General features: G+C 36.8%; 1 long non-coding RNA gene and 1 pseudogene across 1 annotated transcript; both read left to right on the forward strand.

Moving 5' to 3' along the window:
* Positions 1 to 1,397: 1,397 nt before the first annotated feature.
* Positions 1,398 to 3,296, forward strand: LOC109207524 (annotated as a pseudogene).
* A 2,942-nt stretch (positions 3,297 to 6,238) lies between these two features.
* LOC109207521 lies at positions 6,239 to 8,282 on the forward strand. The gene is made up of 2 exons (XR_002065013.1): positions 6,239 to 6,825; positions 8,007 to 8,282. It is a non-coding gene; the product is annotated as an uncharacterized LOC109207521 (long non-coding RNA).
* The last annotated feature ends 16,319 nt before the right edge of the window (positions 8,283 to 24,601 follow it).

Below are 24,601 nucleotides of genomic sequence, written 5' to 3' on the forward strand. Positions count from 1 at the left end.
ATCAATTCTCTTCCTACAAATAATTATTTATAATTTCTTCTATTATATGCTATTAGTTCCCGAATCTTTAAAACGGTTATCAAATCTGATTTGTGAAAATGACCTACAAATAGGTAATAAATTTACAATTGCATTGCATAATCTATCTGTATATTATTAAAAGAAGAAGAAATGCATCCATATTTCGTCAAGTGGTAGCCTCACAATAGGCCACTTGGCATTTTAGGACAAAGAAAGTTTAGGTAATAATTAGTTTCTTTTTTAATTTAAATTTTTTTAAAAAAATAAATAACTTATACATTATGTGTAGTTAATAATTATTTACTCTTTTTGAATTAGAACTTAAACATGCTTAACTATTTCTTTTACGATTTTATTTATATATTTAAAATTATTTTTATTTTACGCTCAATTCCATCTTTCAAGTTTGACACTCAAAATCATCTAGTTACAACTACCATGGCTATACATAACTTCATCCGACAATATTTTTTTACCGATAAAGAATTCGACTATTATGCTAATGAAGACATTACTGCAGAGATTGATGAAGGAGATCAGCCTTCTGATATTCCTTTAGAAATGCGAGGCAAGTCTTCTACTAATATGGAAGCGTTGTGTGATAGAAGTAGGGATGAAATTGTTGAGAAGTATTATTATGTGTGAGTGACTTTACTTATTATTTCATAAAGGATTATCAATACATAGTAATTTGTGGATAGACTTCTAATTTATACTGAATGATGTTATTTTAATTATTCAAATCATCATATAAAAACAAGTAATTATACTGGATAATATCATATACTTTAGTATAACTATATATGTAAAATTGATTTAAATCTTTAATATGTTTGTTTACTTTATGTTTTATATTTTAATTAAAAAAATAATAAAAGTCTCTTACGATAAATATTTAAGTTCATTTTTGTATTTAAAAGAATTATACGACCTTGGTACTATCCTTTTTGGTAATTTAACACTCAAAAGCACTTTTTGAAATGATTGGCCAAACACAAATTATTTACCAAATGTAGCAAAAAGTACTTCTTAAATAAATTGGCCAAACACAAATAATTTTTTTGAAAAAATACTTATGAAAAAAATATTTTTCAAAATAAGCAGATTTTGGCAGCTTGGCCAAACGGGCTCTAAAACAAAAAAACCAACCTTCATGATGAATGATAACTCAAGCATATCATCAAGAACAAAGAACAGAACGTGTTTTGGTAAAGCCAACCGACAATCCAACTTGGACCGACCAATCTACTCACGTCAACTTGAACCATCCACGTTATTTCCTTTTCTCCTTGTCCCATTTTGCCACGTGTACATCCCCAACGGCTAGTTTTTTCCCCTCACATATTTAACCAAGAATCTTTTGCTTAGCCAAGATAAAAATCCTTTCTAGATACGTATCCTTTACCAGTTTAAAATTAAGTCTCAAGAAAACAGTAGACAACTGTCTTTATATAAAAACTAAACTTGACCCATCTCAATTAGTCAATTTTCGAAGTTGGGTTTTGGATTTTGGATAATATTAGTTGTTTATTGTGTGATTTGGTGGAAATATCAGATCTTGGAGTTGGGTTCTGTGCGAAAAAGTTCAAGAAAATGGCAATGAGGAAGAAGTGTGAAGAAAATATGGGATTTGCAGGGCTTGTGAGAAGTACTTCATTTGGGAGGAAAAGGGTTTGTTTGCCTGAAATTGTAGATGTTGATGATTTCATTTCTACTACACCAACCAAGAAACTCTGCACTCAGAATTCATTTTCCAGTTCTGTGAATGTGAAGTCTCCTCTTGAAGCTTTGCCTCAAGATATTCTGGTAAGTACAGAAATTTAACTTAGTTTACTGTATCTGACTGTTTATGTACTTAAATTTATTGATTCCTAATTGCCCATCACAGTACTTTAGAAGTGGCAAATGGGCGAGTTGGGTCGGGTTTGGATGGCTCGAATAAAACTGGGTCAACATTTATCTGTCCATATTTCATGCGGGTCAAAATGGGGTTGGGCGATAAATGGGCGGGGCGGGTTTTGATGAGTTGAACAAAACGGGTCAATATCCAATTCCCATATTTCATGTGGGTCAAAAAGGGGTTAGGTCGTGATAAATGGGTGGGTTGAAAATGGGTTGACCCATATTATAATGATGTTCAAATCAAAAACAACAACTTACCGATTGTAATCCCCACAGTGGAGTTTGTGGAGGTTAGTGTGAGGTAAAAAGGTTGTTTGTAATAGACTTCGGCTCAAGGAAAGCATAAACAATTATAATGGTGTAAAATAGTGTAATTCATTTCCACATTATTTACATTTGTATTATGAGAAGTTTTTGGTTGTGAAGTTTCCCCACTGGATTGCATTGTTGAAAAAGGTGTGCTTACTGTCTCTATTCTGCAGATAAGGATAGTGTGTGGAGTTGATCATGATGATCTAAAGAGGTTGTTTCATGTATCAACGGCAATAAGAGAAGCGGTAAGAGTTACTATTTAACTGCCATTACACTATAATTGAATAAGGTTGATTGGTTTAAGTATTGATAAGCTGTTTGTTTGTTTGATGAGTGAACAGACTTTGGCTGCAAAAAAAATGGCATTTTGAATATAACACACCAAGAAAGACTGTTGGTTTCAAGAATGCTACTGATATGAAGAATTGGAGTGATTCCTATGAAGCTGAAGCGCCAAATGCTCCTAGGCAATCGAAGTTTCCAAGGTCTCGATTGAGCCGGAAGAAGCTGGCTGATATATCTGTTTCCTTGTTCACATCAGATGGTGAAGAAAATTGGCCGCGGAGAGAGTTGTTTATGCAAATGGACTCTGAGATGTAGATTGTGGTTACCCGTGCCACTTGTGCATATTCTACTTGGTGCATACCTCGACTATTTCACAGGATACATGTTATCTCTCATCAACATAGACACATGGTAATTTTGCATATCAAGACTTAAACAAATGGGAAGCTCCATTAGATTAGTTAAAGGCATTGTTGTAGAAATCATAGTCAAAAGAAAGGGTCCGTCGGAAAATAGTTATCAGATTGCAGTTTCTTGTGTACATGTCACAACAATCTTTACAAGCCATTGTTGTTCTTCAACCCTTTCATTGAAGATGGGGTGGCTTGTTTGTATTTGCTTGTATTTTTAGAGAGGTTAATTTAGGTATTCTGTTTGAAGGGCTGTGCTGGCGCTTCTGATCTCATAAGAATTTTGGTTGTATATAAGAGTCTGGTCTCTTGTTGTATAATTTGTTAATTTAAATGAATAAATATGTAATTCCACTTCAACTCGAACTTGTTTGCAAATTTCTCTATGTCCCAGATTTCTGTTCTTTTCTTTACTGTAATATTTCTTACATGAATTTCAATTTGCCTGTCTAGTAAGTTATACAACTGATATGGAAAAAGAGTAACACTGAAGATATATAAATGTTCCAGACATTACTAAATCCAGGACGATTGTTGTTATTATTTGTTTATTGTGTCCTTTTCACTGTTCTTGAGTTGAGGGTCTATCGGAAATAACCTCTCTTTCTTCATAAGGTAGGGATAAGGTCTACGTACACAATACCCTTCCCAGACCTCATGCGTGGAATTTCACAGGGTTTGTTGTTGTTGTAGTACTAAATCCTGGGCAAAGTGTTACGAGTTGACATGTTCGCGGTGTTACTACATATATGGTCAACAGACCTGATGTTCCCAGGTTTTCTCATAAATTTTCGTAGGTTTTCTGATGTTCCCCTTCTCCCCCTCTATCCTGACTTTTCTTCACTTCAATCCTATGTGAGATTTAATTGTCGAAATAACAAGAGTGTTTTGCATTGAAAGCAATCTCATGTTTAGGTTCTGTGATGTGTCCTGCTTAATCACGTGTATGCAAAAATGTTGTGTGTTGTAATCCTTTTAATTTCTTCTTTAATTTCTAAAGCAACATACAATACCTTTATTTGAGAAGAGAATTATCAAATCAGATTTATGTATACCTAAAGAAATTATGCTCTAGATGAGATTGAGTGCTTTCACATTTGCCCGTCTCTTAACCATGGATTTGCGCAAGTAATTCACTAATTATCATATATGAGCTCATAAATGTAGTAAACTTAGTGTTTTGGGAATTAAAAGGCTTGGTCAATTGCTCAGAAGGTTATTTCTAGGCCTTTTCATTGATGTTTGCCACTCTTGTCTTTATATTCTCTTCCTTTACTCAAGAATTTGAAATATCCAGTGTTATTTGCAGCTGAAACTTCCACTAAACACTTTAACTGTATTCCATGCAATTCTTATCCATGCATTTATATTATGAGCCTTTGTTTAAGTACAAGAGTACAAGTTCAAGCTCGCTCGCACTTAAGGATGTGTCCTAGTAATCAATAAAAGGGGCTAAAAATCATGAGGTTTCGGGTTCAAATTACAACAAACCCGAATAAAAAAGTGCAAGTGCAAGCTCTGCTCAGGCAGCACGCAAGGCGCTCTTCTTAATCTAAGGATACTGCAAAATTATGAACAACATACATATATATTTGCTTGGAAAATGATCAAAATGGTCCCTAATGTATTGGCTTTTGATCCATTTGGTCCCTAATATACCTAATGAAATTGTTTTGGCCCTAGAACCTAAAACTAAAAGTAAAAGTAAAATCTTCCGTTAAACTTAACCAACTCGCTACAGCACCTTCATCCGTTGAACAGCCACCACCAACTGCCCATTTCTCCATTGATTTTCCACCGCCACTTATGCTGAATCATTCTATTACACCACTATTTCATCCCCTACTCAACACCATGACAAATATTTGGACAACCACAACTACAGGCGGATCCAGGATTTGAGGTTTATGGGTTCCTATCCTAATTTCAAATTAATATGCAATAATAACTGGGTTCACAGTTAAATATTTACAAACATTTAGTGAATTTCTTAATATAAATACAGAGTCTACGCGAGAGTTACTGGGTTCCCGAAAACCCGTATTCAATACTTTCGGTCCGCCCCTGCATAACTACACGATCACACACCACAACTCTACTCTGCCTTCTATTGGATTTTTGGCTTAAAAGTGGTGTGAAGGGGAAATGGATAGAAAATAAAATTTTAAGCGGTTCTCCTACAGTTTGCTAATGGTCTATAAATACCCTCCATCTATCTATTCATCCAAAAAAGTACGTCATTGAGCAAACCATAGGGATAGTGTAGGCCCTTTTCCAAATTTTAAATTTTCCTCCTTTACAAAGGAACATTATCCTATATTGGAGGAGGAAAAGCGATTTGATGAGTTTATATAAAATTGCACTACTTCTAGCTCTTAAAGAGTTGAGAAGAAAGCAAGCATCGCGTTGTTGCTCGACTTTGGATTTGACTAATTAATTTTTTGGACCAAACTTATTCGTTAAATGAATATTTTATTAACGTTTTCTGACCGTTTGTAATGGTAATTTAAGTTTTCTCCATTTTGATTTTTCCGTTAAAATCCGAAATTGGCGATTTTGCATAAATATTCATTTGCAAACAGCCACTTTTGAAGAGTTGCAACTCTTCGGTTTTAACTCAACCTATTGACTATAATTACCTTGTCATTCTCTCAGATTTTCCTTGTGAAATTTCTGAGTCCTCTTCCTTCTTCTTGTATTACTTTTGACAAACAAAAAGTAAGTATAATTTGCTGTTGCCTTATTGAGGTCGCTGAACACTAGTGTTTAAAGTACCGTTATACCAGTGAGGCTAATCCGTTATATCCTAGGAGAAATTAATCCTCAACCTCAAGTATTAGGAGGGGATTAAGTTTCTTAAGGACTCACTGTGAATTCAGTTGGCTTTGATTTAATTCTATCTCTTCTACATTTCTGTTTCCATTTTGTTTATAGGTTGCATAATTTATTTTTCGGAAAAGGCCTAAAAATGCTACTCAACTTTCAGAAATGGTCTATCCATGCCATCCGTTAAAAAAAATGCTCATTTCATGCCACTGCCGTTACACATTTGGCCCATCCATGCCAATTATTGACTAACGACAGTGGCATGGATGGGCCAAATAAAAATTGAGTTGTTAGTCAATAATGGCATGGATGAGCCAAATGTGTAACGGCAGTGGCATGAAATGAACATTTTTTTAACGGATGGCATGGATAAACCATTTCTGAAAGTTGAGTGGCATTTTTAGGCCTTTTCCGTTTATTTTTTGAATACAAAAAGATAACAAGCTTAAGGAACTTAATCTTATTTCTATGTTCATCTTATATTATGCCCTTGAGAGACTAAATCTTTGTAATTTCTACTTCCATTTTAGAGATTAAAATCTTTGAGTTTTCTACTCCTTTATTGAAATTAAAATCTTTATGCCTTTCTAACCATTGTAATGTCGTAAATGGGGCACAAGCTAGTGATAATAGCAATTCATTATAAAGACTAACCTGTTATCAGATGAGAAAAAAAAAAAGGCTTGACATTACAAATAGAGAAGAGTGTCGTTGGGCACCTTATTACAAAGCCATTTACAAGCGACTATGTCGAGATCAATGTACAGAAGACGAGGTGCGACCGCAGAACCGGAAGAAAGCGCAAGTGCGACTCGTTTGCCGCAGGAGCTGCATCGCAGAAGCGAGCCATCTTTCTGCAAATGCGGATTTAGGCCAGCCAAGGGAGGACCGCATTCGCGATGAGATTTCCGCAGATGCGGAGCCATAGGCGGCCAAACCTCCACAGGTGCGAAAATCGCAGAAGGCAGAATCCCATTTAATTCGGGACTTAGTCATTTTTGGCTCATTTATTCCATTGTTGGGCGATTCTTGGAGCTCTTAGAGAGGGGATTTCATCTAACACTTTGAGGTAAGTAATTTCTACCCAATTGTGAGTTAAATACATAGTTTATGGGTAGATTATAACATGTAAATTAGTGAAAATCATGAGTTTAGGTGAAAACCTAGGGTTTTGATAAAAATAGGATTTAACCACGAAATTTATTATGAAACTTAGTAAAAACCATATATTCGGGTCCATGAGGTAACGAAAATTTTCGGAATCCGGGCACGTGGGCCCGGGATGAATTTTTGGGATTCTTCAAATAGGATTGGGAAATCACTTTCATAGTAAGGATATGAAGTTTTAATTATATATTGACTATTTTTTATAACATTTGACTAATTTTGAGTCGTTTGACACCAAATTGAGGGTTTGAGCACAATCTTGGACTGGAAAATAGGCTTTGAGACGAGGTAAGTCTTTTTTCTATCCTTGTAAGAGAGAATTAACCCCATAGGTGAACTTAATAAATATGTGCTTCTATTTGCGGGGGCTATGTACGCGCAAGGTGACGAGAGTCCCTATGTAGCTACTATTCATGCTCATGTCCGGCTAGTCTTTCCATTACAGCATGCTTTGTTGACACCGTTATTTGGTTATGCTCATTAATTGCCTTGAATAGAGCGGAGGTTGAGGATTTCAAGATTTTAAAAATTTCTAGTTGAATTTCTTATTTTGGAAAGGATCGAGGGATATTATGATAACTTGAATAATCTATGTTCAACCGCGTTGCAAGTATATTCCGCGAGTGGGATAAACTTCCACTACTCTCATTGGAGCGGGCCGTTCGCCTCGGCAAGTTAATAGATGCATCTATGGTTCGTATCGTTCGACCCTCGACAGTGCACACAGTATATGTATATGTATATTTGGATGGTCGTACGTCCTCGGCATAATTTGTGCGTAATAATACTGAAAGCCCTATTATATTTGATATTATTTCATTAGCTTGAAAGGTTAAATGGCTAAATGAGGAAAATGATTTAGTACTTACTAATGGTGAAATGATTGTTTATTTATTCCTTGCCCCGAGTTCTATTATCATTTATTTATATCATGTTTAATTAGAATTTCATATTATTATATTGTTGGCCCATAGTAAGTGTCGAAGTCGACCCCTTGTCACTACTTCTTCGAGGTTAGACTCGATACTTACTGGGTACATGTTGTTTATGTACTCACGCTACACTTCTGCACTAAATATGCAGGATCTGAGGTAGGTGTATCTGGATATCAGTCCGGCGCACATACTTGATTACCACTTTGAGACTTCACTGTGAGCTGCCTTCCGAGCCGTTCTGCAGCAGCCGAAGTCTTCCTTTTGCCTATTTCCTGTCTATTTTTGTTTCGGATAGTAGAGTAGCATTCTTGTTGTATATTCTACTGGTTGTTTATAAACTTATGACACCAGGTCTTGGCACACACACTCGTAGACTTGTGATTTTATTTTATTTTTATGGTTATGATTGCACTAAGTTGCTTTCATTTTATTTATCTTAAATTTGTTATTTCTTTAATCTTTTAAATTAAGGAAAGTTTAATTACTCGGAAATCTGTTAAAACGAGAAATCAGGTGGTTAGTTCATTGTCGGCTTGCCTAACGACGACGCTAGGCGCCATCACAACCTATAATAGAATTGGATCGTGACATTATAATAATCGATGGACTGCATCTTCGAGGCGAACCAGCAGCAGATTATTATTAATTACAATTTACAAGGTTGCAAAAGAATATGTCAGTGGCCTTATTTGGCAGATGTAAGATGCTATTACAACTACTACATCCATTGTAGAATACAAAAGAAATTATTTACTATTCCTTCTTCACCTCCTTTTCTATCTTTTCTTCCTAATTTCTACTATAATAGATCTTTGAATCATGGCAAAATTAGCTCCACGTCTAAGTTATACTTAGCAATTATAGTATATTTGTAATTTTGGGTGTAACTTTGTGTACATATATTCTTCAATGTTTGACCTTGTACTTTTTTCCTTTTTACTTTTATTTTATATATACCTCACACACATGTTTTGAGAATTTTAACTATGTGATTTGTAAAAAAAAAAATTACTAATTGACATGAGACGCACGATACAAAATGTACGTATGATGCACAGGACGGTATTGATGTGTAACATTGTGACTAGAAACTAGTCTTATCAAATATACTTTAGCGTCTTTGTAGACAAGTAATTTTTGACCCTTCCTAAAATTTTACACATTTTAGTGATTAGATGTTTGTTTTAGGTCTAATATTGATATTTTAACTATTTTTAATTTTTTGCTTGATTTTTATCTTAAAAATAAAAACTACAAAATATTTTCCTTTATTTTGCGCATTAGTCTTTTGTCTAGTTATATTTAATTTACCTAACTTTTAATAAAAATAAAAAATACAAAAAATAGTCTTGACATTTTATTTTTGAAAAGATAAGAAAGAAATGTTTCAAAAATACTTTTACTGAAGTTTAGCTTGTAAGAAGTAGGCCTCAGTAAACAGGAGTTTTTTTATTTATTTTAAGTATAGTTATCTTGTTTCTCTTTGCAATATTCCCTATTATTTATATAACTAATATTTTTGGTTCATCTTTAGAAAAAAAGGAAAATAAAAATAAAAACAAAAGAATCAATGCAAAGTGCCACTGTCAAAAGATTTTATTCTTATCTTTGTCATGACAAAACTTTTACGTGGCCACTCACTTGGGACCACTTATTTTTCAATCTCATCAATTTATTAACTTGGCACATTCAGAGAAGCTTTATTCACAAATATTCCCTCCGTTCATTTTTTATTTGTCAATTATAGTAAAAATATATTTTTACTTTTACTTGTCTATTATACTAAATCAAGACAAATATAATATTTTTTTTCTTCCTATTTTACCCTTATTATTAACTACTCATTACTTTAATCAGAACCAATTTGGTTTCCTCCTACAAATATGTGAAAAAGTTAGAGACTTAAATAAAAAGCAAGAATTTTCCATTCATATGATATTTATTCTACCAGAATCACATTTACTTCATCTCTCCAGAAGGGGAGAAGAAGAGAAATAAATATGAAGCAACAAATATTCCTTCCATAAGAAGGAAAAACGATGGAAAGAAAAATAAAATATCTTTTTAGATATAAACGTTACCATATATAGTTTTCCGTTTGTTTACAGGTTGCAGAATTTATTTTTTGTATACAAAAAGATAACAAGCTTAAGGAACTTAATTTGTTTCTGTCTTCATCTTATATTTTGCATGTGGGAGACTAATCCTTGTAATTTCTACTCCCGTTTTGAAATCTTTGAATTTTATACTCTTTCGTTGAAATTAGAGTCTTTGAATTTTATACTCCTTCGTTGACATTAAAGTCTTTCCGACTTTTTACTCATATTAATTTCATAAATGGGACACAAGCTAGTGAGAATGGAAATTCATAAAGACTAATCAGATGAGGAAAAAAAAAACTTGACATCATAAATAGAGAAGAGTGTCTTTGGGCACCTTATTATAAAGCCATTTACAAGCAACTACGTCGTACAACAATCGATGGACTACATCTTGGAGGCGAGCTAGCAACCAAATTATTATTAATTATTACATGGCTGCGAAAGAATATGTCAATGGTCATATTTGGCACATGTAAGATACTAATACAACTATTACAGCCATTGTAGAATACAAAAGAAATTATATACTATACCTTCTTCACCTCCTTTTCTATTTTCTTCGGCCAAAATCATACGCAACCCCCAAAACTTGTTCGGTTTTTCCTCTTAGACACCTTATCTAAGATTTGTTCCAATTGAACACTTACACTACTTAAAATTTATACCCATTAAATACTTTTTTGATAGCCAGCTAAAAACTAAAGAGAATGTAATACACTCGCCAATGATGTGGCAAATTGACGAATTAACTGACGACATTTGGCATTTTGGATAAAAAATAATAATTAACAAAATGTATTATGAGGAAAAAATTAAAACATATTTCAAAAAAAAAAGAAAAGAAAAATAATAACCCCACCAAGACCCTCCCTCCCCTATTCTTCTGCTACGCCCATATGCCAGCGTCTCTAAACAAAATATTCTTTTTCTTTTTCTTTTGGTTTAACTCATTTGTAAATTTTGATCTCAGTTTTTTTAGTTTTTGGTCTAATATTTTCTGGAAGAAGAGAGGAAGGGGGATAGAAAAGAGAGTGGTGGCAATGATGAGTCTCTATTTTTTCCGGCGAGCAAGATGGCGGTGGTTGTCAGAATTAACGAAAATGGAGGAGAGAGTGGTGGTGGTTTTCAGATCTGAAAAAGATGAAGAAAATGGTGATTGGAGTGGTGGTACCGTTGTGGCAGCGCTGATGGCAGCATCTGGTGGCGCTGGTTCGAAAAAGGAGGAAGAAGCCGTGTGGTAGCGGCGCTAATGGTAGATCTTAAAATAAAACGATGGTAGTCATGGAGGAGGTGAGGTGGCTGAAAAAAGATGAGAAAGGTGGATTATGGTGGTGGTGATGCCGACGCCAATGGTGATAGATGGTGGAGAAGTTACGGCAAAGAAGAATGAAGAAGAAAGAGATTAAAAAAAAAAGAGAAAAAAACTAAAAATAATATATCTCACGCTCTTAGGGTAGGTGTATCACACACACTATGCCATATCAGCAAAAAGTGTTTAATGGGTATAAATTTTAAGTAGTGTAAGTGTTCAATTGGAACAAATCTTAGATAAGGTGTCTAAGAGAAAAAACCGAACAAGTTTAGGGGCTTACATATGATTTTGGCCATTTTCTTCCTAATTCCTACTATAATAGATCTTTGTGTCATGACAAAATTAGCTCCACTCTAAGTTATACTTAGCAATTATAGTATATTTGTAACTTTGGGTTTAACTTCGTGTGCGTATATCCTTCGATGTTTGAACTTATACTTTTTTTCTTTTAATTTTATTTTATATATACCCCACACACACAGGTTTTGAAAATTTAAGTATATAAATTATAAGAAAAATTATTAATTGACACGAAATGCACGTGAAGCACACGAAACAAAATGTACGTACGACGCACGGGGTGAGATGCACGTGCAACATGTGACTGGAAGCTAGTCTTATTAAATATACTTTAGCCTCTTATCAGAATCAATCAATTTTTATGCCTCGCCATGATCAAATTCATGTATGATTGTGGGCAAAATTTTATGCAAGATCTGTTTCTTGCATTACCGTTGTCTTTTAACAATCACAATGCCAAAATATTTTGGCGTACAATAGGTACGTGACCAATGACCATTCATGCCATAATAATGACTTTTTTTCTTATATCATCTCAAACCTCCTTTTAGAGGTAAGTGTGGTATATTCACTACCACTAGCACGTTCATATTCTTTGAAGAATGAATATGTATTCATAAATCAGATGTTGTCACATTCACATCATGAATGGACCATAATCATCTATATGTGCTTTACAAAATCTCATGTCAAATCGATGACAAATATTTTTCACAGAGTGAAAGATTATTTTGAGAATCCGTATTATTCTCATTATCACAATGATGACGATTATAATTTCGTCTATTGCCACGTCCACATCCATTGATACCTTCATGGTAATAATTTTGTCTTCTTTCAGACTTATCACATATTGCTATCACATTCTCTTAAGGGAATGAGAATGGAGCAAATTCAATGGGACGGATTTTCAATTCTTTGCCCACAATCATGGCAAGGGATAACTATTTTACCACTTTGAGTGGTTATAATTTCTTACTACTCCATTAGAGTTATAATCAAAATTTATTGTCTTTGCTCGTATTTAAAATCAAATTATAGAATGTCAAGAATCTAAAAGAGAAAAATAAAGTAAAATACTTACCTTAAATCCAGAATTTAATCATGAAGGAAGTTCATGGAACAATTGACAACCATTATGTTAGACTTTAAGCCATTGGGCTTTAAACTAGAAGAAGTGTGAATTGAAAATGGAGGGAAACAAAATGGAGGGAAATTGAAAATTTGAAGAAATAAACTTTTGTCTTGCACTTTGTCCCTCATTGGTGAGGGACAACCACATTTGTGTGCTTATATATAGAATCACTTCTTAAAGCTCTTAAAAGGAGTTGAAGAGAATGAACCTCGCGTCGTCGTCGCTCGCTCGGCTCGGCTTTGGCTTTGGATTTGGATTTGGATTTGTCAAATGATCGATCGATAAGATTATTTTTGGACAAAATTTATTTAATTATTTAATAACTAATTAAATGCCAAATCACTGCTGAAAATACGCCAGAACCTTGCTGAAGGTTCAGAGGGCCTCTCTGGCCGCGGTTCTGCGGCAGAACCGCGGTCGCGGCAGAACCGCGGCAGGCAGCGTATTCTTCTGAAAATTCACCTTTTCCAGACACCTCTTCTGATAATTGCCTATAAATTCTGAGGCAAGGCTCCATTTTCTACACACGAAAAACACTCCAGAACTTCTTTCTTTCTGAATATACTGCATTCTAATTCGCAGTCTCTCTCTCGCAAATTCGTAAGTATGATTTTGCTCCGTTCTTTAAGTTTGTTGGTATCCTGCAGTTTGTATTGCCACTGTTGCAGGAAGGTTTATTTCGTTTTATCCTGGGAGGATTTAATCCATTACCTTGGCAACGTGTGAGGGGGTTAAAATTCCTTAAGGACACACAAGCAAATTGTGGACTCGGAATATTTCTTAAACTCTTCTGTTTTTCCAGTTTCTTTTATTTTTCTAACAGTTTTTTTCTGAATTTGTGTTTTAACACAGTAGCGCTTACAAGCTTAAGGAATTTTAAACTAACGTTTCTGTGTTGAAACATATATTAAACTGTTATTCATATTTTGTATACTGTTTTGGAGACTAAAGCCTTCGTGCTTTCTACTCCAATAATTGTTCTGTCCGGTTTAAAGTATATAAAAACTTTACCGGAATAATAAACGTACGGGTTTGAAGTATATAAAAACTTCACCATTGTTACGTGTTGTATGTTTGGTTTGGTATTCAGTTTGAAGATATCAAAACTTCACTGATTTAACAAAGTTCCGTTGTGTTTCCAACTCTACAGAAAAGATGACGAACGAAAACCAAACTAATGGAAATGTTGTGGGAACGGGAGCTACTGTTACGAGTGCTGCTGCCTCGTCAAGCCGTTCTACTCCTGCTCATGCTATGGCACCGGCAGAAAAACCCGGAAAGTTTTCCGGTATTGACTTCAAACGCTGGCAAATGAAGATGCTCTTCTATCTTACTACGTTGAGTTTGCAACGTTTCATCAAGGAGGATCCTCCGGTCATGGCTGAAAATACTCCGGATGATGAACGACTTGTTGTAACTGAAGCATGGAAACATTCTGATTTCCTGTGCAAAAATTACATTTTGAGTTGTTTAGAAGATGGCTTGTACAATGTCTACAGTGTCATGGAAACTTCAAAAGTGTTTATGGAATACGCTTGAGAAGAAATACAAGACTGAGGATGCCGGACTTAAGAAGTTCGTGGCTGCAAGGTTCTTGGATTTCAAGATGATTGACACTAGGTCGGTCATAACTCAAGTCCAAGAACTACAAGTCATTGTACATGACCTCCTTGCTGAAGGTATGACCCAAATCAATAATTTTATTAATAAGATTTATCTTATTATTAATAATGAATTTGTTATTGAAGGTATGGTCATAAATGAGGCCTTTCAAGTCGTTGCTTTCATTGAGAAGTTACCTCCGCTGTGGAAGGATTTTAAGAACTATCTTAAACACAAACGGAAGGAAATGACACTAGAAGACTTGATTGTTCGTTTGAGGATAGAAGAGGACAACAAAAATGCTGAAAAGAAGTCACGTGGACACTCGACAATAATCGGGGCAAACATTGTTGAGGAGGCACCACAAAATAAGAAGAGGAAGAAAGCTTCTGGACCAAAGAATTACCCAAGTAAGAAGAAGTTCAAGGGTAATTGCCACAACTGTGGAAAATCTAGGCATAAGGCGGTGGATTGTTGTGCGCCAAAGAATGATAAGAAGAAAAAGAATCAAGCCAACATGGTTGAAGATGAAATGGAAGACTTGTGTGCCATGTTGTCTGAATGCAACTTGGTAGAAAATCCGAAAGAATGGTGGATAGATTCTGGAGCCACCCGCCATGTTTGTGCTAACAAGGAGTTATTTTCTTCTTATGCCCCCGCAGGTCCCGACGAGACAATCTTCATGGGAAATTCATCTACGGCCAAGATTGAAGGAGTTGGCAAGATTGCGTTGAAGATGACGTCGGAAAAAATAGTGACTCTAAACCAAGTCCTCCATGTTCCAGAAATTCGCAAGAATCTTGTGTCTACCTCACTTCTTGTCAAGAATGGATTCAAATGTATTTTTGTTTCTAATAGTGTTGTACTAAGTAAGAACGATTTGTATGTAGGAAAAGGTTACCTAAATGAGGGCCTTTTTAAGCTAAATGTAATAGCAGTTCCTATCAATAAAGTGAATGCTTCTTCTTACTTGCTTGAGTCAAACACTTTATGGCATTCGCGTTTAGGTCACGTAAACTTCAAAACATTGCGAAAGATGATAAATCTAGAAGTATTGCCAAAATTTGATTGCATTAATTCCAAATGTCAAATATGTGTGGAATCAAAGTATGCTAAGCATCCTTATAAGTCCGTTGAAAGGAATTCAAGTCCTTTAGACTTAATTCACACAGATATTTGCGACATGAAGTCAACACCATCTCGCGGTGGGAAAAAGTATTTTATTACTTTTATTGACGATAGCACGAGATACTGCTATGTTTATTTACTTAATAGTAAAGATGAGGCAATTGATGCTTTCAAGCAATACAAGAGTGAAGTTGAAACACAACTAAACAAAAAGATCAAAATGATAAGAAGTGATAGGGGTGGCGAATATGAATCTCCTTTTGAAGAAATATGTTTGGAAAATGGCATTATTCACCAAACAACTGCCCCTTACTCTCCACAATCTAATGGAATTGCGGAGAGGAAGAATCGAACGTTGAAAGAGATGATGAANCTCTCCACAATCTAACGGAATTGCGGAGAGAAAGAATCGAACATTGAAGGAGATGATGAATGCGTTGCTGATAAGTTCTGGCTTACCACAAAACTTGTGGGGGGAAGCTATACTTACAGCTAACCGAATAATCAACCGTGTACCTCATAGTAAAACACAATCCATTCCTTATGAGAAGTGGAAAGGAAGGAAGCCTAGCTTGAAATACTTCAAAGTGTGGAGGTGTTTAGCTAAGGTACAAGTTCCTAAACCTAAAAGGGTTAAGATAGATCCAAAAACGGTTGATTGTGTGTTTATTGGATATGTAACCAATAGCAAGGCATATCGTTTTCTGGTTCATAAATCAGAAAATCCTGAGATTCATATTAATACGATAATAGAATCAGATAATGCTGAATTCTTTGAAACTATTTTTCCATATAAAAAGAAAGTGAAGTGACCTGCCAAAAGTCAAAACGACTTCGGGAGGAAATAATAGATGATATGCCTAATGAAGAAAATCCGAGAAGAAGTAAACGTCAAAGGACATCTACTTCATTCGGTCTAGATTTTCTGACTTTTCTGTTAGAAAATGAGCCTCGTACCTTCAAGGAAGCAATGTCTTCCTCAGAGGCACAATATTGGAAAGAAGTTGTCAATAGTCAAATAGAATCCATATTGAGCAACCATACTTGGGAATTGGTTGATCTTCCTCCAGGTAACAAAACGTTGGGTTCTAAATGGATTTTCAAGAAGAAAATGAAAGACGATGGTACTATTGACAAATACAAGGCAAGACTTGTTGTCAAAGGATTTAGAAAACGAGAAGGTCTTGACTATTTTGACACATACTCGCCGGTAACAAGAATTACATCCATTCGGAGCGTTAGCCGCCTTGTATGGTCTTCAAATCCATCAAATGGATGTAAAAACAGCCTTCTTAAATGGTGATCTTGAGGAAGAAATTTACATGAACCAACCTGAAGGGTTTGTGGTTCCAGGAAAAGAAAAGAAGGTGTGTAGACTTGTTAAGTCTCTTTATGGACTAAAACAAGCAACCAAACAATGACATGCGAAATTTGACCAAACAATGTTGTCAAATGGTTTTAAGATTAATGAATGTGATAAATGTGTTTACATTAAGAACGTTCCAAATCATATAGTCATTGTTTGCTTATATGTTGATGGTATGCTAATAATGAGCAAAGACATTGCCGACATTCAAGCTACTAAGCGCATGCTTGCTAGTAAGTTTGATATGAAAGACTTAGGAGTTGCCGATGTAATTCTAGGAATTAAAATCCAGAGGACTCCTCAGGGTCTAGCTTTATCTCAGTCACATTACGTGAAAATGGTACTTGAAAAATTCAAACATTTGGAATTTAGAAGTGCAAGAACTCCAATTGACTTAAATCATCATCTTATAAAGAATAAAGGTGAAAGTACGTCTCAATTGGAGTATGCTCGTGTGTTGGGAAGCTTAATGTACATCATGAACTGTACACGACCTGATATAGCTTGTGCGATAAGTAAACTTAGTCGATTCACAAGTAATCCCAACAAACATCACTGGGTAGCAATGAAACGAGTTCTGGGATATTTGGAATATACCCAAGACTACGCTTTACACTATAATAAATATCATGCGGTTATCGAAGGATATAGTGATGCAAATTGGATAACCGACTCAACAGAAACAAAGTCCACAAGTGGATGTGTTTTTACTGTTGGTGGAGGAGCAGTATCTTGGAAGTCTTCCAAACAAACGTGCATTGCTCGCTCTACAATGGAATCGGAGTTTATAGCTTTGGATAAAGCCGGTGAAGAAGCTGAATGGCTTCGAAATTTCTTAGAAGACATTTCGTTCTGGCCAAAACCTTTGGCTCCTATTTGCATACATTGCGATAGTGAGGCTGTAATAGGAAGGGCAGGGAGCGTTATGTATAACGGAAAGTCTCGTCATATACGACGAAGACATAACATCGTTAGACAACTACTTTCTAGTGGAATTATCACTATTATTATGTAAGATCAAAGGATAATGTGGCGGATCCACTTACAAAAGGCTTAACTTAGAGGGAGTTGAGAAATCATCTAAGGGAATGGGACTATGGCCGAGGACAAGTCAACATGGCGGTAACTCTACCTAGAATTTTGGATGTTCCGAGATCTAGGTTCAAGGAGCTCAAACAAAGTTGTGATTGACCGGTTCAACATTGTCAAAGTAAAATCTTTGGTCCCTTCTCGTGATGAAGACAATGTTCAGTAACAAGGATAGAACTTTACACGTTATTTAATGATTACCTAAGTTTGATGAGGTATTTATCAAATAGTGTCAATCTAAAGGATTACACGTTTAGGAATCACCTATGTAAGTGTGAAGTGGAAGCCGCTTCAATGAGAATTCTATAAGGCTAATTCTCTACGCACTTATGAAACCAGGCGGTGTTCATGGCTAAAACGAACACAACAATGAGAACCAAAAGACGGTTAAGGGTTGGTTGTGTGACATATCGTTGTCTAGGTATACACTAAAGTTCGACGGTTCAAAGATATCAATTCTACCGATTGACCGAGTATATCCGACATATGTTCACTACGGAAAGTTCAAAGGGAAACCTACTTATCCAGATGCAATTAATCCTTACTTGCAAAATCACATAGCTTTCATCTATGATCTTTCTTGATATAGCCATTCCCGTTCATGTGGGGGATTGTTAGACTTTAAGCCATTGGGCTTTAAAGTAGAAGAAGTGTGAATTGAATATGGAGGGAAATAAAATGGAGGAAAATTGAAAATTTGAAGAAGTGAACTTTTGTCTTGCACTTTGTCCCTCATTGGTGAGGGACAACCACATTTGTGTGCTTATATATAGAATCACCTCTTAAAGCTCTTAAAAGGAGTTGAAGAGAATGAACCCTCGCGCCGTCGTCGTCGCTCGCTCGGCTCGGCTTTGGCTTTGGCTTTGGCTTTGGATTTGGATTTGGATTTGGATTTGGATTTGTCAAATGATGGGGGATTGTTAGACTTTAAGCCATTGGGCTTTAAAGTAGAAGAAGTGTGAATTGAATATGGAGGGAAATAAAATGGAGGAAAATTGAAAATTTGAAGAAGTGAACTTTTGTCTTGCACTTTGTCCCTCATTGGTGAGGGACAACCACATTTGTGTGCTTATATATAGAATCACCTCTTAAAGCTCTTAAAAGGAGTTAAAGAGAATGAACCCTCGCGCCGTCGTCGTCGCTCGCTCGGCTCGGCTTTGGCTTTGGATTTGGATTTGGATTTGGATTTGTCAAATGATCGATCGATAAGATTATTTTTGGACAAAATTTATTTAATTATTTAATAATTAATTAAATGCCAAATCACTGTTGAAAATACGCCAGAACCTTGCTGAAGGTTCAGAGGGCCTCTTTGGCCGCGGTTCTGCCGCGACCGCGGCAGGCAGGTAGGTTCAGAAAGCCGCGTATTCTTCTGAAAAGTCACCTTTTCCAGACACCTCTTCTGATAATTGCCTATAAATTCTGAGGCAAGGCTCCATTTTCTACACACGAAAAACACTCCAGAACTTCTTTCTTTTTGAATATACCGCATTCTAATTCGCAGTCTCTCTCTCTCAAATTCATAAGTGTGATTTTGCTCCGTTCTTTAAGTTTCTTGGTATCCTACAATTTGTATTGCCACTGTTGCAGGAAGGTTTATTTCGTTTTATCCTGGGAGGATTTAATCCATTACCTTGGCAACGTGTGAGGGGGTTAAAATTCCTTAAGGACACACAAGCAAATTGTGGACTCGGAATATTTCTTAAACTCTTCTGTTTTTCTAGTTTCTTTTATTTTTCTAACAGTTTTTTTCTGAATTTGTATTTTAACACAGTAGCGCTTACACATTATGCTCCATCCCAAAATTTCTACTCAATTGATTAAAGTCTCGTGCTGATAACGTGTTATAAAACCATAAAAGAAGAAGAAGAGTATTGCAGAGAAAAGTAGAGAGAGAGAATTCTTATTGATTTGAGATGATTTACAATGGAATAGGACCCCTCTATTTATAGGGAGAGGGTGACTTAGCCACCAAGCAATGAACCCTAGAATCTCTCTAAATATAGATATTCACCATAAATACAATTCTATTTATAACAAGACTTAAATAAGCAAGGAATTTTCCCTCCATGTGATGTTCATTCTACCAGAATCACATTTACTTCCTCTCCTGCGAAGGGGAAAAATATTATATATGGACTTACGAAGTTGGAAGTAATTATGATTTGAACATTAAGGGGTCGTTTGGTTTGCATACGGCTTATGTCGGGATAAGTTATACTAGTATAAGTTATGCTGGGATAAGTTATGTTGGATTAGTTATACTGAGATTGTTTTTTATCTATTATTTGATATTAAATTTTTATACCAGCACTATACATTCTTATACCTCATACCAAACGACCCCTAAAGGACAATTCTATATTTTGCTGCCAAAGAGCATTGGCACTAAGCAGTAAGAAGTAATTTTCCCTCCAAATTTAGCGGCTTTTAATTTGGAAGCATTACCCATGTCACTTTAGAATTTAATTACAATCCGAATCTTGCTTGTACATGCAAGAAAGAGATTATTTCATCCGATCCACTTTAATTAATTTTTTTGGTTATTTTCACACAATATTAATGAATTCGCCTTTTAGCATTAATTAATAATAAAGTTGACCATATTAACCTTAATTTGTTTATTGAAAATATAACAAATAAATACTCATAGATTGTTTACTCCGAGGGCAATTTTGAAAAAAAATAAGTTAATTTTTTTTATATTTAAAAAAATCAAATATTATGAACCACAAAAGAAAAGGCCAAAAAAATCAATTAAAATGGACTAGAGGGAATAATATAATTGGAGAGAGTAGCATATGAGTACCTATTGGTGAAACCACATTATGAGAGTTGGGACAACTTGGTTTTAAAATATGCCATTTGTGGTTTCTTGTTATACCTTTCCATACATTATGAAGCTAATTAGTTGTTAGTCTCACAACAAATTGAGAAGAACATTTCGCATGTGATTTTTAATTTCTGAAGTTACTTATAGATAGTGCAATAAAAATTGATTCAATTTTGGATAGTTGTTCCAAAACACAAAATCTACAACTTGTAGAGTAATCCACAAATAGATCGCCAGAACAATACTGAATGGCTGCTATAACTATGTTGTTTGGTACATGGAATAAGAATAATAATTTCGGAATAAAGTTTGGGATTGATTTTATCCGGTGTTTGGCGTAGGATATTAACTAATCTCGGAATAACTTTTTCATTAAAATGATAGGACTAATTATCCAATATAAAAGTTGGAATAACTATTCCCATGAGATATCCCGCCATTGTACCAAACGACCCTAAGGGTACCAGGGCAATCACTTCTTCGAGACCAATCCCAGCAATATCAGTTAGAATGTATAACTGAATTTCTGACTTAAGTTAACAATGTAATTCATGTAGTTTTCCACTAAAGAAACTTCATCAAGATTTCCAAATGGAACATGTTTCCAGATCCCGTGTAAATTAAAGTCAAACAAACTAGCAACTCACAACAAAGGCTATTCTACAAAAAAAAGAAGAAGGTGAAAACTGAGAAATATATAAAGCATTGACAATTAAAATCTAAAGATAAAAATGACGGACACAATTTAATAGAACCTTCTTTGAATTTTCATAGGCGTCTTATAAACTCTCAATACATGGAAAAAAAATTCAGCCAGAGACATCTGCTGAAGACCAAGCCAGGAATCGGGGAAATTTATGTTAGTATAGCCGTTCTTAATTTAAAATAATAGCCAAAGAATGTATACGTTTTATATATTAATATACACTAGTGTATGTATCCGCGCGTTGCGCGGGGAATATTAAATATAATTTTTCATAAGAAGTATTGAGAAATACGGTAGACCTAAAGGAGCATATAAATACTATTATTTTATGAACATGTTGTTTGCTCAAAAGTTATCGTGTGCTTTATGAGTGCAAAACAATACAAATAAATTACGGGAAAATCATAGCAAATCGTAATAATCCATTGGACCAAGCGAAGAACATGAAAATAAGTACTCAAGGTTAGAGAAGAAATCTTAACAGCTTTTATTGACAATATTGGTTTGGTCTGCCTCTCCATGAAGAGGTTCAGAGCCTTACAATGGTGTTTTCTCTTCCCATAAGATGGGTATATTTTTCTCTTCTCTCTATCTTTTGTGAATAGTGGTGAAGAAGCAGCCCCCTTTCTAGGGCTTCCGCTCTTAGTATTTATAGATGTGAGCTTCGTGAGCTGGCAATAAATTGCCGTGGCCACGCTGAAGTTCCGTCCCCATGGGGGAATGAATGGGTCGTGCCCTCGTAGATTAAATCGGACAAGAGTCGAATCCTATTATGAATAAGTGGCCATACCACTTATTAATTATGGATTAGCTCAAGACGAGATTGACTCCGTTAATTACCGTGAGATCGGATTCTGACCCATACAGTTAGTCCCTCCGCTTATTGAGGTCGTGTTTTGGCCGAGCTCGATGAGCGGACTTCATCGATTGTGATTTGAAAAAAACTCGAATAAGGGGGTCGACTTATTGACGGCGGTGGCCTTAGCCGTTTACACGTTGGAGATGGCCGTAGCCTTTCATATATTGGAGAGTCTTTCATACATTAGAGATGGCCGTAGCCTTTCATATATTGGGGATGGCCGTAGCCTTTCATATATTGGAGAGCCTTTCATACATTAGAGATGGCCGTAGCCTTTTACATAATGGGGATGGCCGTAGGGAATGAGTATGCGCCGGGTACGTATTTGGTCACGTCCAGAATTCTGAAGGCGTACGGCACATTCTTTCAGCGTTCGCAGGCCGTTGCGATTATTCTGACGGCGGGACGTTGGCGGATGGCTGAGAAGCCGCTTCGCGGAGCTTGTCATAATGATGCATGCTTCGGCAGAACCGAACCGTTTTACGGTTGGTCGTGCAGTTAATGATGGCTATTGGGTTTTGCGAAAGCCATTTATGTTGCCTATAAAGGTGGGTTGAGGCATTCATTTCTCATATCTTCATTGTTCATCTGAGAGAGATTCTGAGGAAACTTTTTCATTCTGCTAATTCATCTTCTCCTTTCTTTCCTTTGATTGTGATAACCTTTGTCTTGCCCACCGAATTCTATCCCTTTTTCTTTAGTAGATCAACAATGGCAGGCAGTTCTTCCCATGATGCTCTTCCGATAGATTTTCCGGTAGTTGAAGGGCCACATCCGGCAATGGGAGGTGCAGAACAGATAGAGATCGGAGAAGTTCCGTCGCTTGACGAGGTAGTTCCTCGGCCCGGAGGTCTGGCGATTGATTTCACTGTCGATGGTGGAGAGGACCCGGTGGATGAAGCCCCGTTAATGGGGGAGATTGGGGTGGCCCGATTACGGGAACAGGGGGTCATTCCCACCCATGCAGACATCGTTCACGCTAGAAGCGAGGAGAGGGTCCACACCGACCGCAGGGGATACTGCATTTTTTACGCCTATCCTTTCAGGTTGGGGTTCAAGATCCCGCTCCCAATGCTGGTGGTGGATTTCTGCCGTTATTACGGGGTGTGCCCGGGTCAGCTCACTCCTTCCCTCTACAAATTATTGGCAATGTTCATCAAGTACACGGAATTGGCCCGTATGGAGGTCACGCTGCAGCATGTGCTTAGTCTCTACGCTCCCCAGAGAGTCCGTGGCACCATGATTCAGGCGTTCCCTCGTGGGTCGAGAGGTCTAGTCATGAGATTGGATGACGAGGTCGACCCTTGTACGGCTCTACCGCCCTCGCCCATTACTCTCGAGCACTCCTTCTTCCCATTATATCACTGGAAGGACTCATCGGCAGCATCTTGTGCGGATCTACTGGGTTCTCCAGAGGCTGTGTGAACCATGCACGTAAAGTTCTTTAGTCGTTTGAATTCCCTTTTCTTCCCCCTTTATCATTCAGTGAATCACATGAGCGTTATACTCGTATCGCTTTTGTAGCCGACATACCCGCCGGGCGCCCCACTTTCTTGGATACGGGACGTGCGGATCGAGGTCCGTACTCCCCCATTACCACGGTGTGGAATAGCGCACAATGGGCGTTCTTTCTGGCAGAGGCATGGTCGGTAGCCATGTATGGCGCCAGTAAAAAATTAATTTCTTCTTCTGTTCCCCTTTGTTTCAAACTTACTTAATCTCCCACATCACACTTTGTCGCTTTTCTGTGTGCCGAGCGGCACGCACGCACGGTCAGGCCCCTCAGTTTGGCGCCTCTTTCCGGTCGAGTCTTGACTTGCAACTTGCTCAGTCCTACCCTCAACTCGCAGTCGAGCCTCGGCTTGCTCCGCGACCACATACCCGACGCGCACCATCCTCGCCTCATACTGTTGAATCTTAGCGCATCTCTGCTCTCTACGCATCCGGAGGCTACTACTTCGGCGACCCACGAGTGGCATCGGGGTTGATGCGCCCCTAGAGAGGAATCGCCATCAGCATGGGGACGGAGGACCTCGGAGGCCGTCTGATGTAAAGGCATCAAGTGGGTCGTTTGTTCACCGTACCGGACTCTCCAGAAACGTGGTAATTAATATTGTACTTCCCCCCCCCCCGGCAGGTCAATTCGATCCTACGATGACAAGAGAGCAAGAGGAGTCGGCCTGCGACGCCATGCCGCCATTGAGGAGCTAGGGCAGCACAAATGGGCTGGCCCGGCTTAGGTCCTTCAATCACATAGGTACAGTGACTGACTACTCATCGCTTCGGCCGACTCAAATTGGTGCGTTCTGTT

Source organism: Nicotiana attenuata, unplaced genomic scaffold (assembly GCF_001879085.1).
Source record: "Nicotiana attenuata strain UT unplaced genomic scaffold, NIATTr2, whole genome shotgun sequence".
Classification (NCBI taxonomy): domain Eukaryota; kingdom Viridiplantae; phylum Streptophyta; class Magnoliopsida; order Solanales; family Solanaceae; genus Nicotiana; species Nicotiana attenuata.